The following is a 27,753-nucleotide window of genomic DNA, read 5'->3' as shown; positions in this document are numbered from 1 at the left end:
GCTATCTGGCGATGTGATTTGTTACTTTGCAAGCTAACGTTAGCTTTGTCAGGTTAGGTTTGGTCTGTGTCTTGTTGATGTGTTTACAAGCAGGCTACAACGTCTACTGTTGTTCTCTTTGTATTATGGATGTGTAGTTGATTGTTCATGCAAGGCTTGAAATTGAAATTGGAGAAAAGGAGGTATTTGTAAGGAGGTGATGGTGTGGGTGACTGACTGGTGTCTGTTGGGGGTGAGTATTGTGTGTGTGTGTGTGTGTGTGTGTGTGTGTGTGTGTGTGTGTAGAGGTTATTATGCATGATCTGTTGACATGGGGAGGGGGGTATAGTACATTGTTTGAGTATGTATTGATGTAGTAGTAAAATGTTGGCTAATCACTGACTACTGTGTGTCCTACAGACTAATCCTGCTTCTGATGATGATGACTGTGACCCATTGGATGAACACTTTCAGCCAGGAATATGCTCAAGCTCAACATGTGAAAAGGGCCAGGACAGCCAAAGGTATTTTTGAAAGCACAATACCCTCTTGAGAAAACAAAATCACAAATACACTAAACTGTCTACAAGACAAGTGCTCCTCAAACATGACACACCCTTGCAATCAGGTCTTTGGCGTGGGGGAGAGGGGCTGTTAGTATACTCTTCTAGCCTATTCACTCTATTGTTGGCAGTGCTTGTCTACTCAAAACCACAACTGTAGGTGCGCATACACAATACACAACTAGACTGTGTACAAGTCAAGCCCGCCTCAAAATTTTCACATCGTTGTTAACAGCCCATCTCAATGCCACATTATTGACTCTGAGTATAACAAAACACATACCCGTCTACTGTATCGTGTTTTGTTTACACATGACCATGGTTTCTTGTATGGCTACACAGCCTCATGATCAGTCTTTGTCTTTCCAGGAGACTTGCAGTATAAATAAATATACTCCAAGTCTCCTGGAGCAGTGGTTGTAAAGAAAGTGTAGGAGAGGCTTGTCTACCTGGCTGTGGAGTGCAGAAAGGACACAGCTGCCATTACCCAACACAAGAAGAGGATCACCAGCTGAACATTCTGGAACATGCACACTTAGAAAAAAAGGTACTATCTAGAACCTAAAAGGGTTCTTTGGCTGTCCCCAGAGGAGAATCCTTTGATAAGCCTTTTGGATTCCATGTAGAACCCTTTCCCTCAAAAATGTAATCTATGTAATTCCCAAAACTAGCTTCCCGGGTGGCGCAGTGGTCTAGGGCACTGCATCGCAGCGCTAGCTGTGCCATCAGAGACTCTGGGTTCACGCCCAGGCTCTGTCGCAGCCGGCCGCGACCAGGAGCTCTGTGGAGCGACGCACAATTGGCCTAGCGTTGTCCGGGTTAGGGAGGGTTTGGCCGGTAGGGATATCCTTGTCTCATCGTGCACCAGCGACTCCTGTGGTGCAGCTGGCTTCCGGGTTGGATGCGCGCTGTGTTAAGAAGCAGTGCGGCTTGGTTGGGTTGTGTTTCGGTGGCTCTCAACCTTCGTCTCTCCTGAGCCCGTTGTCACATTCTGACCTTTGTTTTGTCTTTATTTGGTATGGTGGTCAGGGTGTGAGTTGGGGTGGGCAGTCTATGTTTTGCATTTCTATGTTTAGGATTCTATTTCGGCCTAGTATGGTTCTCAATCAGAGGCAGGTGTCGTTAGTTGTCTCTGATTGAGAATCATACTTAAGTAGCCTGGTAGCCACTGTTGGTTTGTGGGTGTTTGTTTCCGTGTCTGTGTTTGTCACCACACGGGACTGTTTCGGGTTTGGTTTTCGTTCATGTTCACATTTATTGTTTTGTAGTTCTTGGTGTTCAGTTTATGTTTTATAATAAACGATATGGACACTTACCACGCTGCGTTTTGATCCGATCCCTGCTACACCTCCTCTTCAGACGAAGAGGAGGAAATCTGTCATTACACCCGTACTGTCACGAGTCCGACCGAGGGTGTTTCCCCTTCCCGGGCGGGTGGCGCTCGGCGGTCGTCGTCACCTGCCTATTAGCTGCCACTGATTGTTTTTCCTCCCCCTCCTTGTATGTTTAGTGGTAGCACCTGTTCATGTTTAATTAGTTTGTCTTTATTAGACAGCCGGCCCGCCTGGTTGTTGTGCGGGATTATTTCTATGTAACCTTCGGCTCTGTGTTAGAGGTACGTGTTAGTGCCTGGTCGTGATTTTTTCCATTGTACATTTTGATTCCCTGTGGTTGGGAACGTAACTTTTGTGAGCACCCTGTGGTGCGTTGGTGCTATTAAAAGACGCACAGCATTGAACTCTGTCTCCTGCATTTGACTCCACACCCACGACACCCGGAGCATTACACGTACGGGAGTTGTAGCGATGAGACAAGATAGTAACTACTAACAATTGTATACCACGAAATTGGGGAGAAAACGGGGTAACAAATTAAATACATTTAAAAAATAAAAATAAAAATCCCAAAATGAATGTATTATTTATTATGAGGGCCATAAACAATAACTAGTAATTCTGCATACTCAAAGAAAGGTTAAAATCTCACCTTTCTGGTAAACAAAGTTATACATTGTTGAGTTATAGCCAGTTGAGGACACAAGCTCAAGTACGCAGAACAATTTTGATTAAAAAATGTAAAAATTAAATATTTTACATGATGTATTTCCTGTTCAACAAACCTGTATGAATAAGGCTTGAAATGACATACAGTATGCTTTCTAAATATAGCATAATGAAATTATATAATGACTAACTATGAGATTTCACCTTCCTTATAAGTGATAAAAACATCTTCCCTCATCGCTGTGAACATCTCACAGAGCTCTAGCTTGGCTTCCTGAACTCGTTAGGAATTCGCCTTTCATCTCATATTTAATTTTAATTTTATTTTATTTAACCAGGCAAGTCAGTTAAGAACACATTCTTATTTTCAATGACGGCCTGGGAACAGTGGGTTAACTGCCTGTTCAGGGGCAGAACGACAGATTTGTACCTTGTCAGCTCGGGGGTTTGAACTTGCAACCTTCCGGTTACTAGTCCAACGCTCTAACCACTAGGCTACGCTGTCCCTCTACTACAAACAGCAAGTGTTTTTTGTTTAAGATCTATTAATTATTTTAGATTCATGGCTAAGAGGATATATAGAATGCCTAGTATGCTCACAACTGCATTGTGGTATATATATATATATTGCTAGCTGTTGTATATACAGTATGTATATAATGGTGTTTTATGTCATATTTTTTACAAGTATACTGGCAAGTGAGTAAATGATTCCAGTTGCATCAGAAACCAATAGTGTTGACTTCAACTTCTTGATCAATCCATTTTGATAGACATGAAATGTATTTGGATAAACTAGCTTCAATCTTTCTAAAACAAATGATTCTGCAAGTTGGTGTATCATTTAAGCAAATTTGTTGGCAAGTTAACATGTTTTACTAAAACTGTAGATTAGTCTTTCAATATAGCAAATATGTAGACATGGCTTGTATTGAAGACAACGTTTATTTGCTCTGAAGACTGAGGTGAGTTTACATGGCAGTATGCGGGAACAGTTATGGCAATGTATGACATATACAGTAGAATAAAAATATACTACTAATGCTTATAATAAATACTGTAATTCGATAAAGGGAATAATTGCATATGGTGTGTTTGGGTGGTCATTTCATGACGTGCCCTGGGAGGAGGATCATATATATATATATGTGTGTGTGTGTGTGTGTGTGTGTGTGTGTGACTTAACCAAAACATGCCATGTGACGCTGGTGTGTGAAGTGGTTTAAACTACAATATGCCAAGAGACACACGGTCAGCCGGACATCGCGAATGGTTAAGAAATCTACAAACTAGAAGACTAGAAAACCATCCCACATGGCTTAGTGTAGCATTGGCTACACGGCTGGAAATGGTTCAACTCTGAGACTATCGATTCATTACAGAAGGAACTAATTCTAGATACACAAATTACTAGACTGCAGCTAGAAATGAAAACCTAGGATGAGAATACGGACATGAGAATACGAACAACCGACGAAGCATCTATTCTATGAAAACATTTCCGAACGGTACTCTGAACTATCCATTCTAACCACCTATGACTTTGATCTTAGGGGAAACGCAACCAGAGACTTTTCTGTCTACTCTTTCCAGCAGATGGACTGGTGACCACAGAGAGAGACAGCAAGAAATACACTTGTAAATATGTAAATTGGAATTTATTTTCATATGAGCAGTCTTACATGTAAAGTATTAGCAATTGTTATGAGTGTAGTAATCCTCTATGAGTTTCCCGCTCTTGAACTGCCACACCCCTTTTCTTTGTTCTTTGTCTGCCATGGCGTCATATCGGTTTCGTCTGCTAGGGACTTTTTCTTTGTACCATGTAGCAACCCAATGTATGAACTAATTGTGTGTGTTTTCATGTATTTCTGTGATTTGATTAGTTAGTTAGTCAATTTAAAATTAAGCCAGTTTGTATATCGCTGATTCATAATTTATGCTAGGGTTTGTGCAGATAACCAATAATTTTATGACGTTTGTAATGAGACTAACAAGGTAATAATAATACATTAATGAGTGACTAATCGATCAGATATTAAAATATTTGAAGAGTTATACTAGAATAATTATAGCTCCATAAATCAACATTTTCCGTGGTGCCCCGACTTCCTAGTTAATTAAGTTTACATGATTAGTTTAATAACATAATGATAATTACACAGAGTATTGATTTGATCAAATAACAGTCTTCATATTTAATGAGAGTAAAGACACAACACTTTGATAAAAGGGGAGTTTGTTGTTATGGGACCTTTCACATCTCCTCTTGAAGGCCATCAACTTATTTGTATCCAAGTGGAATTGTCTGTGAAAGAAAGATGAAAATGCTATGACACATTCATGGACAATCATTGTCTACTGTCTGTATTCCTAGTCTAGGAGCATGGTGTAGAATATGAGACATCTCACAGACACATGTTATCTAGCTTGCTAGAGACAACACACAGGTATAGTTAGTCCAAGAGTAATATGAGTCATCAAGCCAAATTCATTCCTTCACTCTCCACCATCATCATTAAAACCTTTATCCAGTTTTGCTCATAAATGGTAGGCACTGAGGCTAGCTAGCCAGCTATAACATTAGACTACAGTGCATTTTAGGTATGGCAAATACCACAGCTAGCTAGCTAGCTAAACTTGGCTAGCTTGGCTTGTAGTGGTTCTAGCAAGAACCCGCTATGGCCGAATCGATCACCAAATTATACTGCACTGAACAACACTACTTCAGTTAAAAGAGCGCTTATATTGCTAGCGAGCTACCAACAGCAAAACAACTTGTTTGTCATTTACCCTTCTGAGTCCTGGTCCAGCTGGTCTAGGCTGGTCTCGCAATTCTGCTCTTGCAATTATTTTCCTCACCGTCTCAACTCCTCGTTAGTGTATTCCGGCTCAAATAAATAGGGATGTTTGTGAGGAAACATCAGAAGCAGCCATTGTAGCTAATTATTTAGCAGGCTCGGATAGACAGTGCATGGTAACATAGCTCCCGAGAAACTGTAAGCTAGTAATGCCACCGTTTTGAAAAGACTGCCTTCGAGGGTGGGAACAAGGAAGTATAGCTCCGGTTAGGCTACAGACTTTACAAAGCCAGAGAAAATGAATCAACCTAGATATCCTGCAATGTCCTGGCAGATAAGAACATTGTTGAAACAAGCCCAAAGGCTCTATTGAACAAGGACAACCATATCTACTTGCGTGATCTTGCAACCGGCGAAACACAAAGGCCACAATAACTGCTACAAAACATTAATTTTAAGATCAGACATTAGGCTCAATCAACCAATGAAATCAATGGTGGAACTCTCCCAGCGTGAAAAATGAAAAATACAGCTAAGACACTGTTCCATTTGCCTACTAATGAATTGACATTTCCTCGACCACTCAACCACTTATCGGTTTTCTGGTCATGGAGGAGAGAGGACAGAGGAGAGAGGGTGGAGGATGGACTTTGTCCAAATGAGAAAAGATCTATGGGTGTGACAAGGGAATCAGCGGGAAGGAACCCACAGCCTATACACATCTGAAGGAAACATAGAACCTTATGGGTTACAAATGGAATTGGGAAATGTTCTTGACCTGTGAAAAAGAGGAGAAAGATTTTCTGCTTACAAAGAGATAATGTTCTTGAATTATGCTCTTCGCATTGACAATAAAATGTGAGGTTTGGTGCAATGTTTTAATTTCAACCACCTTTATTTACCACATATCCCTTTTTTCCCTGAACTACATTTTCACATTTGGCTTCTTATTTGTCTCATGCTAAGTCACACTGAATACATGAATAGGTGATTACTGGGGTGAGAAACAAAAATATTCTTGCAAATGAGATGTCTTCACCAAGCCATCCCTTGTTCACAACGGGCGAGAGTGTCGCTTCCTATTAACACATGTCACTGTGATGTTGTGTTTGTTAGGGTAGTTATGCGGGAAACTGTCACATCCCACCTCTCTGCTGCTGTAACACTTCCACCAAGACTCGGCTGTAAACTATCATGTTGTGGAATGTATTACCATAAGAATTATTATCATTGGCACTCTTGTAATATGTTAATTTAAATGAGTTTTCATACATTGCTAGCCCTAAATGCAGAACGTAGGGTTGAACTGAGTTATAACAGCTTATCATTGTGACTGTATTGTCTGGTAATAGCACATGTTTCAATAGACGATAGGCTATATGATATATTCAATTATGGTTTCACAGCAAAATGTTTGTACCAAATCATATTAAAGTTACTGTCTTACACATCCCCTAGATATACTACTGTAGGTGTAGGATCTTAATTCGACCAGTTTCTCACAGCAGAAAAATAATACTGCAGCAACAGGAAGTGTGATTTATGTGTGGATTATCATTAATGGACATTTTGTAAGGGTTTAGAAACTTTTTTAAATGTTGGATACACTACAGGTTTGCATCTCCTGCAGTGCAGGAAATTTCCTGCAACAACAGGGTGATCAAATTAATATCCTACATCTGTAGCAAGACCCCTGAAAACAGAAGAATGAATCACAATGAAACATAAATAAGTGACTCTCTTACACAGCAACCTGCCCATGAAGAGAAAGAATGAGAGGTCAGAGACTACAGAAGGATGGAGGCAGGTGGCCTGCCCTGCCTGCTGTGCAGCGCGGCCCAGAAGATTGCTTTGATTTCAGTTCTCTCACTAACTGAGGAATTCTCTGGCTTTTGCAGTTCTGTGATGGACAGTGTCAGTTTGAAGATATGGAGATCAGCCCTTTGGATCAGAATGATGATGAGGAGTCAGCCTGACCATACAGGTACGACCAGGATGAGAAATTAAGTGCAAGGGATATAAAAAAAGAATGTGATACACAAAGACAGACATCTCCCTTGTTTTCTCAAGTTATTCCTTGTGTGGCTTTGAGAGGGTTTGGTCACAAGGGAGAAAAATATGGCGGGTAGTGACTTAATATGGCGGGTAGTGACTTAATATGGCGGGTAGTGACTTAACAATGACTGCATTAAAAAAGGACATAACGTGTGTCCAATGACACACTAGAATAAAACTCCACCTACATGCAATCTTTCTTCTATGTTTGCATGGGAACCTTTTCCAAATCAACTTTTTACAAAAACGCAAAAGCACTAGCAGTAAGCTAGACTTTGCTAATGTCTCTCCAGCAACATATTTACATTGTTCTCCATAACAGGAGAAGACAGAGCATGGCATGTTAATGAAAGTGCATTAGAAATGAGAGAATCCAGATGGTATACGCTGTTACTTTGCATTTCACCTCAATTGACTCCATTTTCACCACAATAGTTTCATAAATCATATCGTATTGTAGCTCTGCTTTCTAGAATATGGCTATGAATTCATTGTTTCATGTCACGAAGCATATATAATGTTTTCCGAGGCACAGTATGTTGTCATGTAACCTACAGTCTTGCTGTATGGCTAATGTATTTTCAGTGAGATCACTGCTCTCTCTGTCTGTAGCTGGGCCATTGTGGCTCTGAGTGTTTTAAATTGGCAGCCTTCCCTCTGAGATCCTTTAACCACAATCCTTTGTGCAATATTCATGTTAATGACATTAAAGTCACTGCAGACAGGGCGAACAGCGTGTAGAAGTGATTGGTTTAAAATGAAGACACAAACCCTGAGAGAGATGGGGAAAAAGGTTAACACGTCATTATTGAGACGATGGCATTTTAAACTTTGATAGGGGGGAGGCTGTGGAGACAATAAGGCACAAAGGTATCTCTTCTAAGGCCAATATTCTTGATTTTTGCCTGAGTTACAGCTATTGGAGTCATGAAAAGAAACCCTTCCATTGCAAGACACTTCCTCTGATGCACTGCAGAGGCTGAGAGCAAGGTTTAGTGCTTCTGCTATTGAGTCAGGTAAACGAGAATAAATAAAATGTTGTACTATCCATTTATAGTGTAACTGTATAAATTGAATAGGTGGTATATACAACCTAGTTCTATATATAGTCAGTTCCAGTGGCAATTTGAACATGTAATCTTGGTGGGGCAAACAAAAACAAAAAAATTGTAGATGCATGCCAACAAAGCCACTACACAACACTACATAATACATTAAGTACACTATAATGGTGACAAACTGTGCCCACAAACTGTTAGGGCCTACATAAAGCTGTCCCAGAGTTTTCTTGGCTATCAGCGGAGCCTTGTCTGACAGTGAAATAGTTTACTTAGCCTCATTTACTGCCTTTTAAAAAAGGCCAACTTGCACAAATGTGGTGTTGACTGATAATTGAGATGTACAGTGGCTTGTGAAAGTATTCACCCCCTTGGCATTTTTCCTATTCTGTTGCCTTACAATCTGGAATTAAAATTGATTTTGTGGGGGGGTTATCATTTGATTTACACAACATACCTACTAGTTTGAAGATGCAAAATATTTTTTACTGTGAAACAAGCAAGAAATAAGCCAAAAAAAAACTGAAAACTTGAGCGTGCATAACTATTTACCCCCCTAAAGTCAATACTTTGTAGTGCCACCTTTTGCAGCAATTACAGCTGTAAGTCTCTTGGGGTATGTCTCGATAAGCTTGGCACATCTAGCCACTGGTATTTTTGCCAAACTGCTCCAGCTCCTTCAAGTTGGATGGGTTCCACTGGTGCACAGCAATCTCTTATGGATCCGCCCCGACATACCCAAATCTAACTGCCTGTAGCTCAGGCCCTGAAGCAAGGATATGCATATTCTTGGTACCATTTGAAAGGAAACACTTTGAAGTTTGTTGAAATGTTAAAGGAATGTAGGAGAATAACACACAATAGATCTGGTAAAAGATAATACAAATGGCAGCCCCACCACCACAGAAAATGCTAAGCTAAGCTGAAACACTTGAATTTTTGAGCTCCCTTACGCAAGAAAGCAAAAAAGAGACCATGTTTGTATCCGGCTTTATTAATTATTATTTACATTTTTTACATTCAAACTGATATGTGACGCATATTAATGGCAAAAATACATGCAAAACAGGCAATAAAACAGGTGGGGCTCAAAACAGGTCACCACTGGTCAGTTCTATTATTACCACAATGCAGATACTTCTAACTATAATAGTAGAATGGGTCACATTAATATTCTTAGTTCTGTAAGCAGTGCAATAGTGTGGTGGTCCAGTATGGAAGAGCACGGCAGCAGTACAGAACCAACCAGGAATAATTGTCATTCGAACAGCAGCTTGGTCCGCTCGGCTTCTGAGATGTGCCAGGCCAAGAGGGAGTTATGTGCCATAAAACATTTGGCTCTAAGCACAGTTAGCCCAGCTCATGTCTCTTTTTAATGAATTAAAAGCTTGTTCAGCATAGGGTCTATTTTTCTCAATTTCCGCCTGACTGACGTGCCCAAAGTAAACGGCCTGTTGCTCAGGCCCTGATGCCAGGATATGCATATAATTGGTACCATTGAAAAGAAAACACTCTGAAGTTTGTAGAAATATTAAAATAATGTAGGAGACTATAACACAATAGATATGGTAGGAGAAAATCCAAAGACAAACCATATATTTTTTGAGAGCCCATGCTCTTCCAATGGAACATATAATATGAAGGTTGCAAGTTCAAATCCCTGAGCTGACAAGGTACAAATCTGTCGTTCTGCCCCTGAGCAAGCAGTTAACCCACTGTTCCTAGGCCGTCATTGAAAATAAGAATTTGTTCTTAACTGACTTGCCTAGTTAAATAAAGGTAAAAAAATAAATAAAATAAAAAACATGTAATCGAGCTCCAAGTATGCAATTCCTATGGCTTCCACTGGATGTCAGTAGTCTTTGTTCAAGGTTTCAGGCTTGTTTCTTCCCAAACGAGGAAGAATACTGAGTTTTGATACAGGGACACAGACTTACAGGCTGACAACACCACTCGCGTCTCGTGCGCGAGCGTTGCAAAATAAATCTATATTATTCAATTATTGCACCCACAACTCTCGCACGCGCCAAAGAGCGTCTGCGTTGCCAAGGGCTAAAATAGAAGTCAGTTCTATTTGTGATGCAGATCTGCAAGTCCTGCCTCTCCCATCTCCTCATTGGTTTATAGAAGCAGGTACCCACGTGCCATCTCCTCATTGGTTACACCCACATGGGTGACTAACAGACGAACAAGGTCAGTGGATGTAATGCACCTAATTTATGAAAGCTGCCAATCGCAATATAAAGTCAAGAGAAGAAAAAGCCTAGAAGGAGGAAAGATGACTAGAAAAGATTCAGTTGACCGTTTTATGTGTGGATTAATTGGAGTAGAAGACCTTGGACATTTCAGTTAAAATAACAACTCAATGTTTATAACCCAGGACATATTAGCTAGCAACAGCAAGCTAGCTAAATAGGACAAATTAGCTAGCAAGTGCAAGCTCGCTAGTTAAATTGCCATAAATGTTTAATGCTTTTCGACCTGTCCCCAAATTAATGTAATTGGCTCAAAGTTTGTTTTGATATTTTAACCTGCGTGTCGTGATCACCTTTGGTGTGGGAGGACAAAATGTATATTATTCACGATGGCGCACACGCGCAGCCGGTTTGGGTTCCGTATTAGAAATCAGTGTATGTGCACGTGAGGAAGAGGGCATGCACCTGCTAATATCGTTTTCCTATTGAACATACTTCTTTCCGTATTAAATATTGTAGTTTAATTACATTTCAGGGTATCTGAGGTTTAACCTGTTAAGACTCTAGGGGCAGTATTTCATTTTTGGATAAAAAGACGTGCCCGTTTTAAGCGCAATATTTTGTCACGAAAAGATGCTCGAATATGCTTGGAATTGATAGTTTTGGAAAGAAGACAGTCTTACGTTTCCAGAAATGCAAAGATTTTCACTGTGAGTCCCTTAGAACAAATGCTTCGGGCAAAACCAAGATGTATGACCGACCAGGAAATGCACAGGATTTCTGAGGCTACGTTTTCCATGATCGCCTTATATGGCTGTGTCTGTGTGGCAATTGGTGCGCAAAAGTCAGGTCCCGGTATTTTTCCATTCAAATCTCAGAACAAACCAGGCTACAAGGACGGTGCTTTCAATGGAGAGAAATATGACAAACCACCTTCAGGATTGATTCAAACAACGTTTTCCATGTTTCAGTCGATATTATGGAGTTAATTCGGAAAAAAGTTCGACATGTAGGTGACTGAATTTTCGGTTAGTTTCGGTAGCCAAATGCATAGTAACAAAAGGGAACGATGTGTCCTACACAAGAATCTTTCAGGAAAAACTGGACATCTGCTATGTAACTGAGAGTCTCCTCATTGAAACATCTGAAGTTCTTCAAAGGTAAATTATTTTATTTGATTCCTTGGCTGGTTTTTGTGAATATGTTGCGTGCTAAATGCTAACGCTAATGCTAAGCTAGCTATCACCACTCTTACACAAATTAGTGATTTTCTCTGGTTCTAAAGCATATTTTGAAAATCTGAGACGACAGGATTGTTAAGAAAAGGATAAGCTTGAGAACAGGCATATTTATTTCATTTCATTTGCGATTTTTAGAAATCGCTAACGTTGCGTTATGGTAATGAGCTTGAGGCTGTAGTTACGCTACCGCATACGGGTTTGGGCGGACTATGAGGTTAAATAGAAATGTATTTTGACTTGTTTTAACAAAGTTTAGCGGAAGAGTTTTGGATTCCTTTCTCTGCATGTTGATCTCTGCAAGATGAACGAGTGGTTTACTCAAATCGATGGCGCCAACTAATCAGACTTTTTGGGATATAAAGAATGATTTTATCTAACAAAATGACACTACATGTTGTAGCTGTGACCCTTTGGATGACAAATCAGAGCAAGATTTTCAAAAGGTAATTAAATATTTAATCGCTATTTGTGAATTTATGAAACCTGTGCCGGTGGAAAAATATTTTGATGTGGGGCGCCGTCCTCCAACAATCGCATGGCATGCTTTCACTGTAAAGCCTACGATAAATCGGACAGTGCAGTTAGATTAACAAGAATTTTAAGCTTTTAACCTCTTGAAACTACCCCTCCCGGATCCGGGAGAATTGTCATCAACTACACTAATTAGCATAACTAATTAGCATATACAATATTAATATTCATGAAAGTTAAATATAGTGAAAGTTAAATATAGTGAAACAGCTTAGCCTTTTGTTAATCACCCTGTCATCTCAGATTTTGAAATTATGCTTTACAGCCAAAGCAAGACAAGCATTTGTGTAAGTTTATCGATAGCCTAGCATAGCATTATGTCCAGCTAGCAGCAGGAAGCTTGGTCACGAAAATCAGAAAAGCAATCAAATTAAATAGTTTACCTTTGATGAGCTTCGGATGTTTTCACTCACGAGACTCCCAGTTAGACAGCAAATGTTCCTTTTGTTCCATAAAGATTATTTTTATATTTGAAATCCATCCGTTTCTTGTCCACGTTTTGTTGAGAAATCCACCGGAAATTGCAGTCATGACAACGCCGAAAAAAACTCCAAATTAGATCCATAATATCGACAAAAACATGGCAAACGTTTTTTATAATCAAACCTCAAGGTGTTTTTCAAATATCTATTCGATAATATATCAACCGGGACAATTGGCTTTTCATTAGGAGCGAGAGGAACAATGGCCGCCTTTGTCTATTACGCACAAATCACTCTGAGAGCCACCACCTGACCACTGACGCAATGTTGTCATTCACGCTCATTTTTCAAAATAAAAGCCTGAAACTATGTCTAGTGGCTGTAGACACATTAGGGAAGCAATAGAATCTCGTTGATATTCCTTTCAATGGGCAATAGGGATGCATAGGAACACAGGGGTTTCAAAATAAGAGTCAGTTCCTGATTGGATTTTTCTCAGGCATTCGCCTGCAATATCAGTTCTGTTATACTCACAGACAATGTTTTCACAGTTTTGGAAACTTTAGAGTGTTTTCTATCCTAAGCTGTCATATTATATGCATATTCTAGCATCTGGTCCTGAGAAATAGCCTGTTTACTTTGGGAACGTTATTTTTCCAAAAATGAAAATTAGTGCCCCCAAGCCTTTAGAGGTTTTAACTTGTTATGGCTGCAATCCCGTTAACGGGATAATTGTCATTAACAACTGCTGAATAGCATAGCGCTATATTCAATGAATATTATTAAAAATATATATATTGATGAAATCACAAGTGCAATATAGGAAAACACAGCTTAGCCTTTTGTTAATCCACCTGTCATGTCAGATTTTGATATGATGCTTTACAGCGAAAGCAATCCAAGCGTTTGTGTAAGTTTATCGATCGCACGACACAACATTAAGTACACTTAGCATCAGGTAGCTTGGTCACGAAAATCAGAAAAGCAATCAAATTAATCGTTTACCTTTGATGATCTTCGGATGTTTTCACTCACGAGCCTCCCAGTTACACAATAAATGTTCCTTTTGTTCCATAAAGATTATTTTTATATCCAAAATAACTCCATTTGTTTGGCGCGTTATGTTCAGAAATCCACAGGAAAGAGCGGTCACGACAACGCAGACAAATTCCAAATAGTTTCCATAATGTCCACAGAAACATGTCAAACGTTTTTTATAATCAATCCTCAGGTTGTATTTAAAATATATAATCGATAATATATCAACCACAAATGTCTTTATCAGTAAGAGAGGGAAAAGCAATGGCTGTCCAAACAGTTGCGCAAGCAAAACTCATGTGACCACTTGACACGATGTTATCGTTCTGGCTCATTTTTCAAAATAAAAGCCTGAAACTGTGTCTGAAAACTGTTGACACCTTGAGGAAGCGATAGGAAAAGGAATCTGGTTGATATCCCTTTAAAATGGAGCAAAGGGAGGCTATGGAACATGGAGTTTTCAAAATAGAAGCCTATGTGGGAAAATGGGAAATGATGTAAATATATCACTAGCCACTTTAAACAATGCTACCTTATATAATGTTACTTACCCTACATTATTCATCTCATATGCATATGTATATACTGTACTCTAGATCATCGACTGCATTCTTATGTCACTAGCCACTTTAACTATGCCACTTTGTTTACTTTGTCTACATACTCATCTCATATGTATATACTGTACTCGATACCATCTACTGTATGCTGCTCTGTACCATCACTCATTCATATATCCTTATGTACATATTCCTTATCCCCTTACACTGTGTATAAGACAGTAGTTTTGGAATTGTTAGTTAGATTACTTGTTGGTTATCACTGCATTGTCGGAACTAGAAGCACAAGCATTTCGCTACACTCGCATTAACATCTGCTAACCATGTGTATGTGACAAATAAAATTTGATTTGATTTGATTTGTGCAAAACTCTAACTACAGTCTGCACTACCAACAGTCACCTGAGCTAAACAGTTCACATCACCTGCAAAACTCATTCCAAGCAACACAACTCTTAACACATGGCTCAAAACACGCTCAGTGCAGCCAAACACTATGCACAACCCTCACTGAGATAACACACACTGTCACTCAGAACACTCTGAGAGTAAAAACACTAGCATCAAACACCAATACAGAAAATACAAACTTTTCATCTTTACAGTTTGAACAATTTCAGTGACTTCATACAAAGTAATATTTTCTTCAAAGAAAAGAGTGACATTCTTTCACATGATTTATTAACATTTTTAGAACATAACAATTCTTTAAGGTAAATGAAAATTAGCAGTTTGCTTCAATAGTCTGTAGTAATTTACGGATTTACAGTAATGAGGGAAAAAAAGGTAGAAACTAAAAGTACATACTGTAATTTGAACAAATAATTGAGGGGCTAATCCTGCCTCTCTCTAGCATCAGGCCACAGGTTTTCTTCAACATCACATCTAATGTTTTCTCTTGCCATGCACCTGGGGAAGAACCTTCTGGAGTGCCTTATCCATCCCTGGCAGTCCTCTGGACTCGTGTCCTCACATCCGGCACGCATGGCTTCCAAAAGAGACATTTGGTCATGTGGGTGGTGACCAAACACTTTCCACCTCCAGGCAGAGAAAAACTCCTCTATTGGGTTGAGGAAGGGTGAATATGCAGGCAGGTACAAAACCATAAATCTGTGATGTGCTGCAAACCAATCTGTGACAGCTGCAGAGTGGTGAAAAGCAACGTTATCGCAAACTATGACAAAAACTTGGGGGTTTCTTACTGGCTCCCCCTGTTCTGCTGGCACTAGCTGAGCATAGAGCTGTTCTAGGAAAGCTATAAGCCTTTCTGTGTTGTATGGGCCAATGAGTGGTGTGTTGAGAAGCAACCTCCACAGTGGCCCTTTGACCTATAACATTCCTTCCTCTGCGCCGTGTTTTGGCAAGGTTAAATCCAGCTTCATCGATAAATACAAATGAATGTGGTCTTTCCAGTGCTTCCACCTCCATTACTCAGTAAGTGCACAGTTTTACTGTAGAAATGCTAGTGTTTTTTTTTACTGTAAATATTTTGTATAGCTGTGTACGTAACCTCAGACGTCTTACCTGGACATATTGGTATCTTTGCTCTTTTACCCGTTCACTGTTTCTCTCGAACGGTACAGTGTATAACTGTTTCATTGTAACTTGGTGTTTCTTTAGGACTCGAGCAATAGTTGTTGTGCTGACAGAATTAACATTTTCAAATATATCATTATCAGCCAGCACTCTATCTTGAATCTCCCACAGTTTTATTGCATTGTTGACAACAACCATGTCAACAATAGCATTTTCCTGCGCATCTGAAAATATTTTTCCTCTTCCCCCTGTTGGGGGCAGCCTTTGGGTCCTGTTGTAAAAATATATTTTACAGTCAAACTTACTGTAATATATATCTGTGTAAATATTCTATAATTGCAATACAAAATAGATTCCTGTAATGTTTTCATTTACTGTAAGGATGTAACTCTCACCTGTTTGCATGATGGAAATTTCGCATTACAGATGCCACTGTGGATCTTTGCAGATTGGGTTGCACCCTCAACCCTGCCTCTCTCAATGAGAGACCATGGTTCATGACATGGTCTATAAGTGGAGCCCTTATTTCATCTGAAATAACAGCTCTTTGTCTTCTTTGTCTTCCTCCACGCATCCGCCCTCTCCCTGCCACCCTTCTCCCTCCACGAACCCATCTTCCTTGTTCCATTTCCAAAATGAGTCTTTCTGAGCTCTACCTATATATACTGTAATATGTGTGTGTGTTCACTAACAAGTCTAAAACAAGACACCTGCTTAGCCTTTCAGCTGAAATTGCAATCAGCAGTGTTTGAAAGGCACAAGGCTGAAATCTATTCCGTTTTGAATGTGTGGTTCACAGTTTTGACAGCATTTGTGTTAGCATTTGAACAAAGTGCTGTAAATCCACAGTGTTGTGCAGGTTGTGGTTAAAGTCATGGGATAAGTGTGTAGAGTTTTGAAAACTGTGTTCAAGCAATGAAAAACTAACTAGAGTTTGGTCCACATGAACTGCTGCTGTGCAGACTGTAGTTAGAGTTTTGCACATGTGACTCCAGTTGTGTCCACTGTCGTTTAGTAATCGAAAAAAACTGTAAGATTAAGATGATTCATAGTGGGTCAGAGAGCTAGCATAACGTTCGCCTTATCGATTCATTATGTTAAATTCAAAACTGTATTTTCAATATAATTACTAATTAAAAAGTAACCATTAACCGATGCCGGAGGTAGGGTTCAGAGGTGATGGTGTGTATGTATACATGGTAGTCAGAGACCAACAGGATGCATGCCCATTGATTTTACAGTAATATATATACACACTCAGTGGGAACACTCAAAATAAAGGTCAAGAAGGATGGGAGGCGACTTACAGATTGTTCTATTGACATTCTCCATTACAGAGGGGGATTGTGAATTGAACATTTCCTAGCGGTAAAGTGTGTGTGTGTGTGTGTGTGTGTTTGTGGGTGCGTGCAATGTATCTGTGTTTGTGTGTGTGTGTGTGTGTTGCTAATTGCTTGTGATTGTTGCCCCGAGGACGCTACACGCCTCTCTCTTGAGAATTGACCCAGCTATTTCCCGGCACCATCACATAGGATCATACACTGACTGTATCAGTGACTATTTGCAGCAGTACACTAAGCTTAGAGACCAGACAGCTGTTTTGAGTGAGTGATACATTCCCTCTGGGGAGAGGAAAGCTATGACTAACGTCTGCTAATTGAGGAAACTTTTTTTCCTTCTCGTAAATACAGTATACTACCCTGTAATGGAGTCTATTCCCTCCCCTCGCAGCATGGGGCACAGGAGCCTAATTTAGAGGATTTTTTTTCATCCTCTTTAAGAGTAATTTGGCTCCAGCCAGTTGGGGAGTGAACCTGGACAGGGGGGTGACACTGTGACACTCCTTGGCTCCAATCAATAGGAAACCATGCTGAATGCACACAGAACACAGTTTCCTACCACTGCTCTCTGTTTGCCTCTTTCAAGAAGAGACAGGGCTGTCCACGCTGGCCATTGTGTGCCATGGCAACCTGTCTGTTTGCTTTGTACCTGATTTATCAGGTCCTCTCAACTCCAAACACACACCAGAAGTTGTTGAGTTACTTCAAGAGAGACTGAGAGGGGAATTGGTTTCTGAACTGCTTTGCAGGATCATGTGAAGCTTCACATCACGTGTATTTTGAGGAGAGTGTGTGTGTGTGTGTGTGTGTGTGTGTGTGTGTGTGTGTGTGTGTGTACCATACTAATTGAAATGTACCCATTAACCGATGCCGGGGGTAGGGTTCAGAGGTGATGGTGTGTATGTATACATGGTAGTCAAAGAGCAACAGGAAGCAAATATATCACTAGCCACTTTAAACAATGCTACCTAATATAATGTTTACATACCCTACATTATTCATCTCATATGTATACGTATATACTGTACTCTATATCATCTACTGCATCCTTATGTAATACATGTATCACTAGCCACTTTAACTATGCCACTTTGTTTACATACTCATCTCATATGTATATACTGTACTCGATACCATCTACTGTATCTTGCCTATGCTGCTCTGTACCATCACTCATTCATATATCTTTATGTACATATTATTTATCCCCTTACACTGTGTATAAGACAGTAGTTTTGGAATTGTTAGTTAGATTACTTGTTGGTTATTACTGCATTGTCGGAATTAGAAGCACAAGCATTTCGCTACACTCGCATTAACATCTGCTAACCATGTGTATGTGACAAATAACATTTGATTTGATTTGATTTGATTTGCATGCCCATTGATTTTACAGTAATATATATATACACACTCAGTGGGAACATTCAAAGTAAATGTAAAGACAGATGGGAGGCGACTTACAGATTGTTCTATTGACATTCTCCATTACAGAGGGGGATTGGGGAAGGGAGAGGGGGATACCTAGTCAGTTGTACAACTGAATGCATTCAACTGAAATGTATCTTCTGCATTTAACCCAACCCCTCTGAATCAGAGAGGTGCGAGAGGCTGAACACAGTATAGCTTGAAGAGTCTGTCATGTTGTTGTTCTCTGATTAAAAAAAAGAGCAGGTTCAACTTCTGGTGTCAAACTTGTCAACATGTTGACAGACGTTTTATATTTAAGCAATAAGGCCCGAGAGGGTGTGGTATATGGTCAATATACCACGGCTAATGGCTGTTCTTAAGCACAACGCAACTCGGAGTGCCTGGATACAGCCCTTAGACGTGGTATATTGGCAATATACCACAAACCCCCGAGGTGCCTTGTTGCTATTATAAACTGGTTACCAACGTAATTAGAGAAGTACAAATAAATTATTTGTCATACCCGTGGTATACGATCTGATATACCATGACTTTCAGCCAATCAGCTTTCAGGGCTTGAACCATCCAGTTTATAATGTAGGCTATATCAAGTAGATTATTTATTTTGTACATTTGCCACACACATGACACAGATACTAAATACACTGCTTATTTTTATTTATATATATATATACCAACTTTTGTGCATTTGACTGAAAACAGATCATGAAGGGTAGATATTCCATTATGCCCGCTGTGGATGTTCTGCTTTGCAGGGAGAGCCATAAAGCCAGAAGCTGCTACCAAGCTCAAAATCACAACCATGACCGCCCTTAGCAGATAACTATGGTACAACACCCACAGATTACCAGCTAATTTTCACAGCTACTGACTTTCATTACAAATGGCACTGGGTCTTTGAGCCTAATGGCAAAAGGTTTGCAACTTACATTTTACTGCTTTATTAAAACAAAGTGTGTGTGTGTATATTCTGTGTACATACTGTACTGTATAGCTAGCTGGTTTTTATGGTGCATGCAAAATAGGGCTTATTCCTGTAGGGACAGGTGGATGAGACAGCATTTCTTTCCTTGGATAAGGAATGCCAGTGTCACGTGAAAACTGCACAAAAGGGAAGTTGTAGAGGTAATGGTGAGAAAGGGAGCTTCAGAGGCAGGGACGATCTTTCCTGATTTCACAGGTATTATTCTGGCAGCCATTTAAAAACCACACATCACATCTCTTAAGCGAAGAGAAGAAAAGGGGACGAGAAGTAGAGAAGTGACAAAAGGCTTCAAGGTTAAGGACTCTGCAAAAGAGGTCTGACAGCCCAACTTGTTGTCGTTTCCAGAGGATTCAGCGGTGGTGGTGTCAAATATGATTATTTTGGGAGCGAAATGGAGTGACCATGTGGAAAATTCCCTTGGCTATTTCATTTCGGAAGGGTATCTCTGCACATTAAGAAACCTATATTATGTATAAACCATGTTTGACAGGTAATTATTTTAGACAATAAAAGGGAGAGGGAAAGTTGCCTCAGAGTGTAATTCAGCCTCGGTAAGAGTCCTACCGTGCCTGCAGTCAATGTGTTTTAACCCCCACAATGACAGACGTCGTTATTTAAAAGACATTTCATCTTTGCACATTTCATCTTTATTTCAACACTTAGGCCTCTCTTATTTGTTCAAATATGCTTTGCATTCAGAGCTGTGTGTGTGTGTGTGTGTGTGTGTGTGTGTGTGTGTGCGCTGAGTGAAAGCTCAGATCTATCTTGATAATTATGCACAGGTCAAGTGTGGACAGAGTGTAAGTCGACTGCAACGAGAAATTTCTCATGAACAAAAATGATAGACTGAAGTAAGTACACTGAAATGGTGGACACATCAAAAAATCTCTAACAACGCAGGTCTGTTCACCTGCTGGTTTGGAATACTACTCACTTTAATAATGTTTAAATAATATTTACATACTGCTTTAATCATCTCATATGTATATACTGTATTCTGTTCTACTGTATTTTAGCTCAATCTAATATTTATATATATGATTTACTTTTAGATTTGTGTGTATTGTTCTGAATCATTTTTACATACTACTACACTGTTGGAGCTAGGAACACAAGCATTTTACTACAGCCTTAACATCTGATAGATATGTGTGTGACCAATAACATTTGATTTGGCTCTGTTCCATTTTGTTTTATACTCTGTTCATCTTTACTAATGTCTATATTTTGCTAGCAGCATACCACCCTGCTAATCACTGCTGTCTTGCTACTGAAGCTAAGCAGGGTTGGTCCTGGTCAGTCCCTGGATGGGACACCAGATGCTGCTGGAAGTGGTGTTGGAGGGCCAGTAGGAGGCACTCTTTACGCAGGTCTAAAAAATATCCCAGAGATTGGGGACACTGCCCTGTGTAGGGTGCTGTCTTTTGGCTGGGACGTTAAACGGGTGACCTGACTTTCTGAGGTCATCAAAGATCCCATGGCACTTATCGTAAGAGTAGGGGTGTTAACCCCGGGGGTCCTGGCTAAATTCCCAATCTGGCCCTCAAACCATCATGGTCACCTAATAATCCCCAGTTTACAATTGGCTCATTCATCCCCCTCCTCTCCCCTGTAACTATTCCCCAGGTCGTTGCTGTAAATGAGAACGTGTTCTCAGTCAACTTACCTAGTAAAATAACGGATACATTTTTAAAAAATGACAAATATATATTTACATCCTTCTGATCTGCCTGTCCATAACATCCATCTACAGTATATACTCTATTTACTATTGATATATAATTAAATATGGGTTCTCTATGGTAGTTACAATATTCTGCTCTGCCCATCCTTGCTAATGTCCCTGTATTTCCTGATGTAAGACTGTGTATATGTTCTGCTGGATGCTATCCTGGGGTGGCAGTGTTTTAGTAGACATATCTAGTCACAGATGTGTGTGACAGACATGTGACCTGGGCTGGCCCGGGTGCTCAGTGGAAGTGCTCTCCTGGGTGAAAGGCTGTCACATTCACTCACTTTGGGGACCATTTCACACTCCCCCCTTCTCTCTCACTCCATCTTTCCCTCTCTCTCTCTCTCTCGCTCTCTCTCTGACCCTCTACTGTATTTCTGTTTCTCTCACACACTCTCTCTCTCTCTCACCGTATCTTGCAAGCACTCTACATCTTTCTCTCTCTCACTCTCCCACTCTCACTCACCTTCATGCTCTCTGTCTGTCTGACATTCATACAGTAACATTCTCCAACATGGCCTCACTATTTCTCTACTCTCAGCTTCTTGCTCCAGTACATATGTGGTTATTTTTTTTATTGTATACCCCACACAAATTTCCCCAAACTGATACATTCACAAGGAAACCCCCATCTGAAGAGAGGCAGAGCTGGAACAATTCACAGAGAAATAGGTGACACAGATTGAGTGGGAGTGTGTGTGTGTATGGGAAAGTCTGTAGTGGATTATGTGCTTCCACACACACACACACACACACACACACACGGCAAAGCATCTTCTTTTCAAACCACAGCAAATCCCTTTACAGATAATGTCTCTAACTACCTTTGTCTTGTCATGCATAATGTTTTTTAAGCAGTACTCATTTGTTAAATGTGAATCTCATAATGTTATTCACTCATCTATATAAATCGTTAATGAGACAACTTCCAGGTTATTTTTAGGGCTATTTGTTCAGTTAGAATAAATATGATTGATTTGGAAAGAGAAACACTATGCTACTGGTGTCTCTCTGCATGCTGTGAAAACTATGCCATCTCTTGAGGTCAGGACAAAACGTGCAGCAATTATTTAGTCTAAAGACTGAGGAGTTCGGTCAGGAAACCTCAAAGGTGTCTGCGTTACAAAGCACGCTTGCGCCATCTTGAGGTCATTCACTGCAACTAAATCATACCGGGAGAAAAGGCAGGAAGTTTAATGCTGTGTTTCTATGCTCTCTGCTTTTCGAGTTAAGTGGGAAACAATATTTCATTCTGAGACGTGCATAATCAACTGAAGTTTTGGGGGGGGGGCAAATGGTCCTTCTATATTTTAGTAAATATTTTTTGTTTGAATTAAAATATTAGTCTAAAGCACTCATGGGTTAGCTTTCTGTTTTGAATAACATTGAAAAAACACTGCTCCCCTTAAAAAAACACTGCTCCCCACTCCTTTGGAATGTCTTAAGATTAGAAAGAAAATACAATATATCTGGTCACCCACTTTTGATCTAGATCCAAATAAAATAATTGATTATACACATATGCCACTAGGTGGCTATAGGCTCTTACAAAATGAATTGAGGCTCTATTGCCTTGTCCCATATCCAATTAATCTCAACTGTTAAACTACTGACTGTCAGTGTATGAGGTCCTTAACCTAGGCAGTCATTGTCTCCATGGGATTCAGCTTGCAGAATATACATACTGTAGGTTTACTGTACTTGCCTTGATATGGTTTCAGGGTACAACCACTCAGTTCAGTGATGGAGAAGATGTTGTATGAGGTTGATTCTAGAAATACAACACTGTTACTGACTGTGCATATACAATGCTAAGCACTGACTCAAATTTAAAGGAGATAATGCCTTTGTGTATCAATGTCGTTATCCTCCATCAACAGTGACACATTATCAGTCTATGCACAGAGGGAAACAGTCTCCAATTGGTTTACTGACTGTTCTGGAGATCTCTAGCAATAATGCTGTGTGTCTGTCTTGTTATAGTACATACCTATATTACCTCTTTCTGGCTTTATATCTCCATGTTTGCTGCAATCACCTCCAGTTACACCTAAAGTCAGCCCTGCCCATGGGGTTCACAGCTGCACCCCTGTCCTAAATGACATATAATAGCTGTCATAGCAGAAGGGTTCTGTCTGTCTTCTCTCGCCAAGAAGGTGATTTTTACTCTAGGGGCGCGCCATACACCCACCTTTCCCCACTGAGCGTTCAACAGGGTACAGCAGGGTGGGCTGTGGGGTGTGGAGGACTGAGACGAGGTGTTTGGCTGCACTGGGATGGCAGGCAGGCGCAGGCAAGCGGAGAGCCCTGGTAATGTGAGACCCAGGCTGGCAGACGTTACTGCATGCCAGGGCCATCTCTGGATGGGGCAGGAGAGGTTATTGCTGGGTGAGTTAAGGTTAAGGCCAGAGGGGGGACTACCCACTAGGCAGATGATTCATGTCTACATTTGGATTGATGTTTGGTTGAGTTGTCAACGAATGTAAATTACATTTGAAAGTCAGCCAAACTTTGAAACACTACTGTGCATTTGGTTCAATCCTGGGCAAAAAAATTGATATTATGGTTTAAACAGTGTACTTTGGTGACATGAGTGATTGTTCAAACAACGAGTCCTTGTAGGCACAGTGTGAACTATAAGCAGTACTGTGTTTATCCCTAGGCCCCTATCGCTGTCGTCTTCATTGTAGTGGTATTTGCACAATCAGCATTGATAATGAGTTTATCTTCAGCTCTATGGAGCATGTCTGAATGACGGGCTGGCCTTGGAGTACACAAACAAATCTACAGCAATGCTCATGGTCAGCATGCAGCTCAGTCATAATACCAAACCCCATATTGATCATATTGGGAATATGGCAATAATTAATCTCTGAGTTTGTAAAGGCAACTCACAGAGTGTAAATACATTACAGCTACATTAAGCCCTCGGCTCATATCATACCCTCTGCTATTTCCTGTGCTATAGGAGATGAAGATGATGTTTTGCAGCGGCTGCACCAGACTCCTGCGGGGGAGCAGAGCTGACAGCATGTCTCTATGAAGGATTGGTAATGAGAGAGTGTTTTCAGTGCATACATGTGTCTCTTAAGTTTTAGAGCCTGTGTGAACACTGTAGTTTTCCTTTAACACTGTCTGAAGAGCAAACAGTAGGTAGAGGAGCAGTTACAACATCCAGACATCACATCTACACCAGCTGTTTCACTTCTGGTTACAGTCTGTAAACTCTCTGTTTTCGATATCTACACTGGAATCTATTGTGAGTTATGTTTATTTCACTTACAATAATGCCATCCAGTTTTTTCTACACACCATCATTTATACTTTGCTCTGTTAGTTCTTCTTAGGAGACTTTGTCTGTGGTGTGGAGAGGGTTAACCAGGTAGTCACATGACTCGAGTAGTGCAGGTTCAAATCCCAGGAAGTCTATAAGCCACAGAAGTAAACTTCTGGATCTCCTGCTGCCTACTGATACTCACTATCAGGACTACATCGACTAAATAATGATGCAGCGCAACGACAAGACACTAAATGATCAGTTTGTGTAACATATTGGATCTTGTGCTGTCTCCCAGTGGTTTGTCTCTGTGTCCCAGTGCAGCCCAACAGGCAAGCTGAGTTTTTTTTAATCAAACCATGTTATTCAGAGAACACAAGACTAATTGCTTCACTAACAGCCCTAACTTCTGTGAGTGGATCTGCTGAGAGGAGAGTGCATTTTGTCAGTGTGTGTGTGTGTGTGTATGCACGCGTGCTTGTGTGGTTGGCAAGTAGCGGTTAAAAGTGTTGAGAGCATCTGCTAAATGACTAAAATGTAAGTGTATGTGTGTATATGTGTGGGGGTGTCTGTGTATATGTGTGTGTGCGTGTGTGCATGTGTGTGTCCATGGGTAAACTGTTGCTTAGGAACAAGTTAAGTTAATGGAGTGATTGATTGTGACCAAAGTTTTTAGGGGTCATGCCCTGAATCATGGTATGGCTCAAAGCCTCTGGGGGTTAGGCCCTGTGGTGAAGCCTTCTTGGGAGAACATGGTTAAGTGACTAAATGGTTAGCCAATGTTTTCATCTTCATGGTGGTTCATGAACAACTCAATTGATACAGTCAGGGATATAGTCTTAAAAGCCTAAATATGTCCAAAATGATAGCCAGCATGAACAATTTGTCCACCTCTAATGTGCTTGTCCAGAACCCAAATGAGACATGGAAAGACAAACAAATTCCCTGTATCTCTGTTAGCTACTATAATGGAGAGATATTTATTGTCTTTACTTACTGATTGGTGAATTAGTTGAATCCCTCAGAAGAACCAAGACATGCATGGTGACACTAGTATTTCTCAGAACCGAGAGGGCAGCAAATAAAACCATTGACTCTTAGATTAAGTATTACCACCCAGTAAAGACATTAAAGACATCTGTTTACTGACTGCCCTTTAGCCTGCTAGAGAGGGAGCTACTGGTCCAATGAATGGGATAGGTTAGCCTAAAAGGACCTTTTGGATACTACATTTATATTACCTTTACAACTTTCTCATTGGCAATATTGTGTCTACCTGATGAAGTATAATGCATGTGCAAATAGAGACAGACTATGACTGGTCTTTAGAAGGGATTCATGGAATGTGTGTAGAGTGAGCGTACGTGTGTGGGTGCATGTGCGTGTACGAAGCGTGTACAGAGAGTGTGTGTGTTATGGTGGGGGACAGATGGACCACTCTTAATGCTGCAATTCTTAATGGTGAGACTGCCATGTCTGTTTGCGATATTACAACAAAGAAATTGCTGTTAACACAACACACAGTTTTTTTTCCCCCTCTGACGTCATTGTACGCATGATAGAAGAGCACAATATGTACTGCATTTTCTTTCTACCGCGCTCCTCAGCTCAGCAACAAAAACAATAACAACAGTGATAGGGTGGCCAGTGGCGCTGTGGATCTCAGCTTTAAATCCCCAGAAGATGATACTACTTATGCTGACAATGATGATGATGAGATGTTCTATGTCACATGAGTGCTTGTGCTGTCCAGTGTGATTGTGGCCAGGGGAGAAGGTCAGCCAGTTGAATAAACATCCCTTTAACTATACAAACACTGGTTGATTTCCAAGATTACATCGCCTGGATGTAATTACAGGTAAAAGAATTGCTCAGTGACCGGTTATCTTACTACAAATGTTTACAGGTGGATAATAAACAAAGTTGCAAATTGAGTCTCCATCAATGACAGATTTGATAGGAAGTGAAGTGTAATAAAGCTGTCCATAAAAACATCATAATCAACACATTTCTGGCTGGGAATTCCTTCCAGTGTTTACCCATTGGCTGGATGTACCCCATAAGGAGAGGGTCGTGCTCATGTACCCCATAAGGAGAGGGTCGTGCTCATGTACCCCATGCGAGGAGGCCACGCACAAGGCTGAATGGGACTAATGAAGCTTTCTGGAATGTGCCCTCTCATCTCTCTCTCTGGCCTACATCTCTGGCCTACTCGGCCACATTGTTTTTGTCTGACAGCACACTAATCCCAACAGCTCCCGAGTGTGTAAATGTGTGTATCCATAGTATGTGCGTGCATGTGTGTATACATATTTGTGTGTATGTTTGTGCACGTGTGTGCGTGTATTTTTATGTGTTGGTATTTGTTTGCAAAAATCTATCGTTCTGCCCCTGAACAAGGCAGTTAACCCACTGTTCCTTGGCCATCATTAAAAATAAGAATTTGTTGTTAACTGACTTGGCTGCCTTGTGCAGGTCTACACTTGTATTCCTGATGTCCTTACACAGCTCTCTAGTCTTGGCCATTGTGGAGAGGTTGGAGTCTGTTTGATTGAGTGTTTGGACAGCTGTCTTTTATACAGGTAACGAGTTCAAACAGATGCTGTTAATACAGGTATTGAGTGGAGAACAGGAGGGCTTCTTAAAGAAAAACTAACAGGTCTGTGAGAGCCGGAGTCTTTACTGGTTGGTAGGTGATCAAATACTTACAGTGGGGCCAAAAAGTATTTAGTCAGCCACCAATTGTGCAAGTTCTCCCACTTAAAAAGATGAGAGAGGCCTGTAATTTTCATCATAGGTACACTTCAACTATGACAGACAAAATGAGAAAAAAAATCAGATTGTAGGATTTTTTATGAATTTATTTGCAAATTATGGTGGAAAATAAGTATTTGGTCACCTACAAACAAGCAAGATTTCTGGCTCTCACAGACCTGTAACTTCTTCTTTAAGAGGCTCCTCTGTCCTCCACTCGTTACCTGTATTAAAGAATAACCAGGCATCCTC

This window comes from Oncorhynchus nerka, linkage group LG9b, assembly GCF_034236695.1.
Source record: "Oncorhynchus nerka isolate Pitt River linkage group LG9b, Oner_Uvic_2.0, whole genome shotgun sequence".
Lineage (NCBI taxonomy): Eukaryota > Metazoa > Chordata > Actinopteri > Salmoniformes > Salmonidae > Oncorhynchus > Oncorhynchus nerka.
This window is presented reverse-complemented; position numbering follows the sequence as displayed.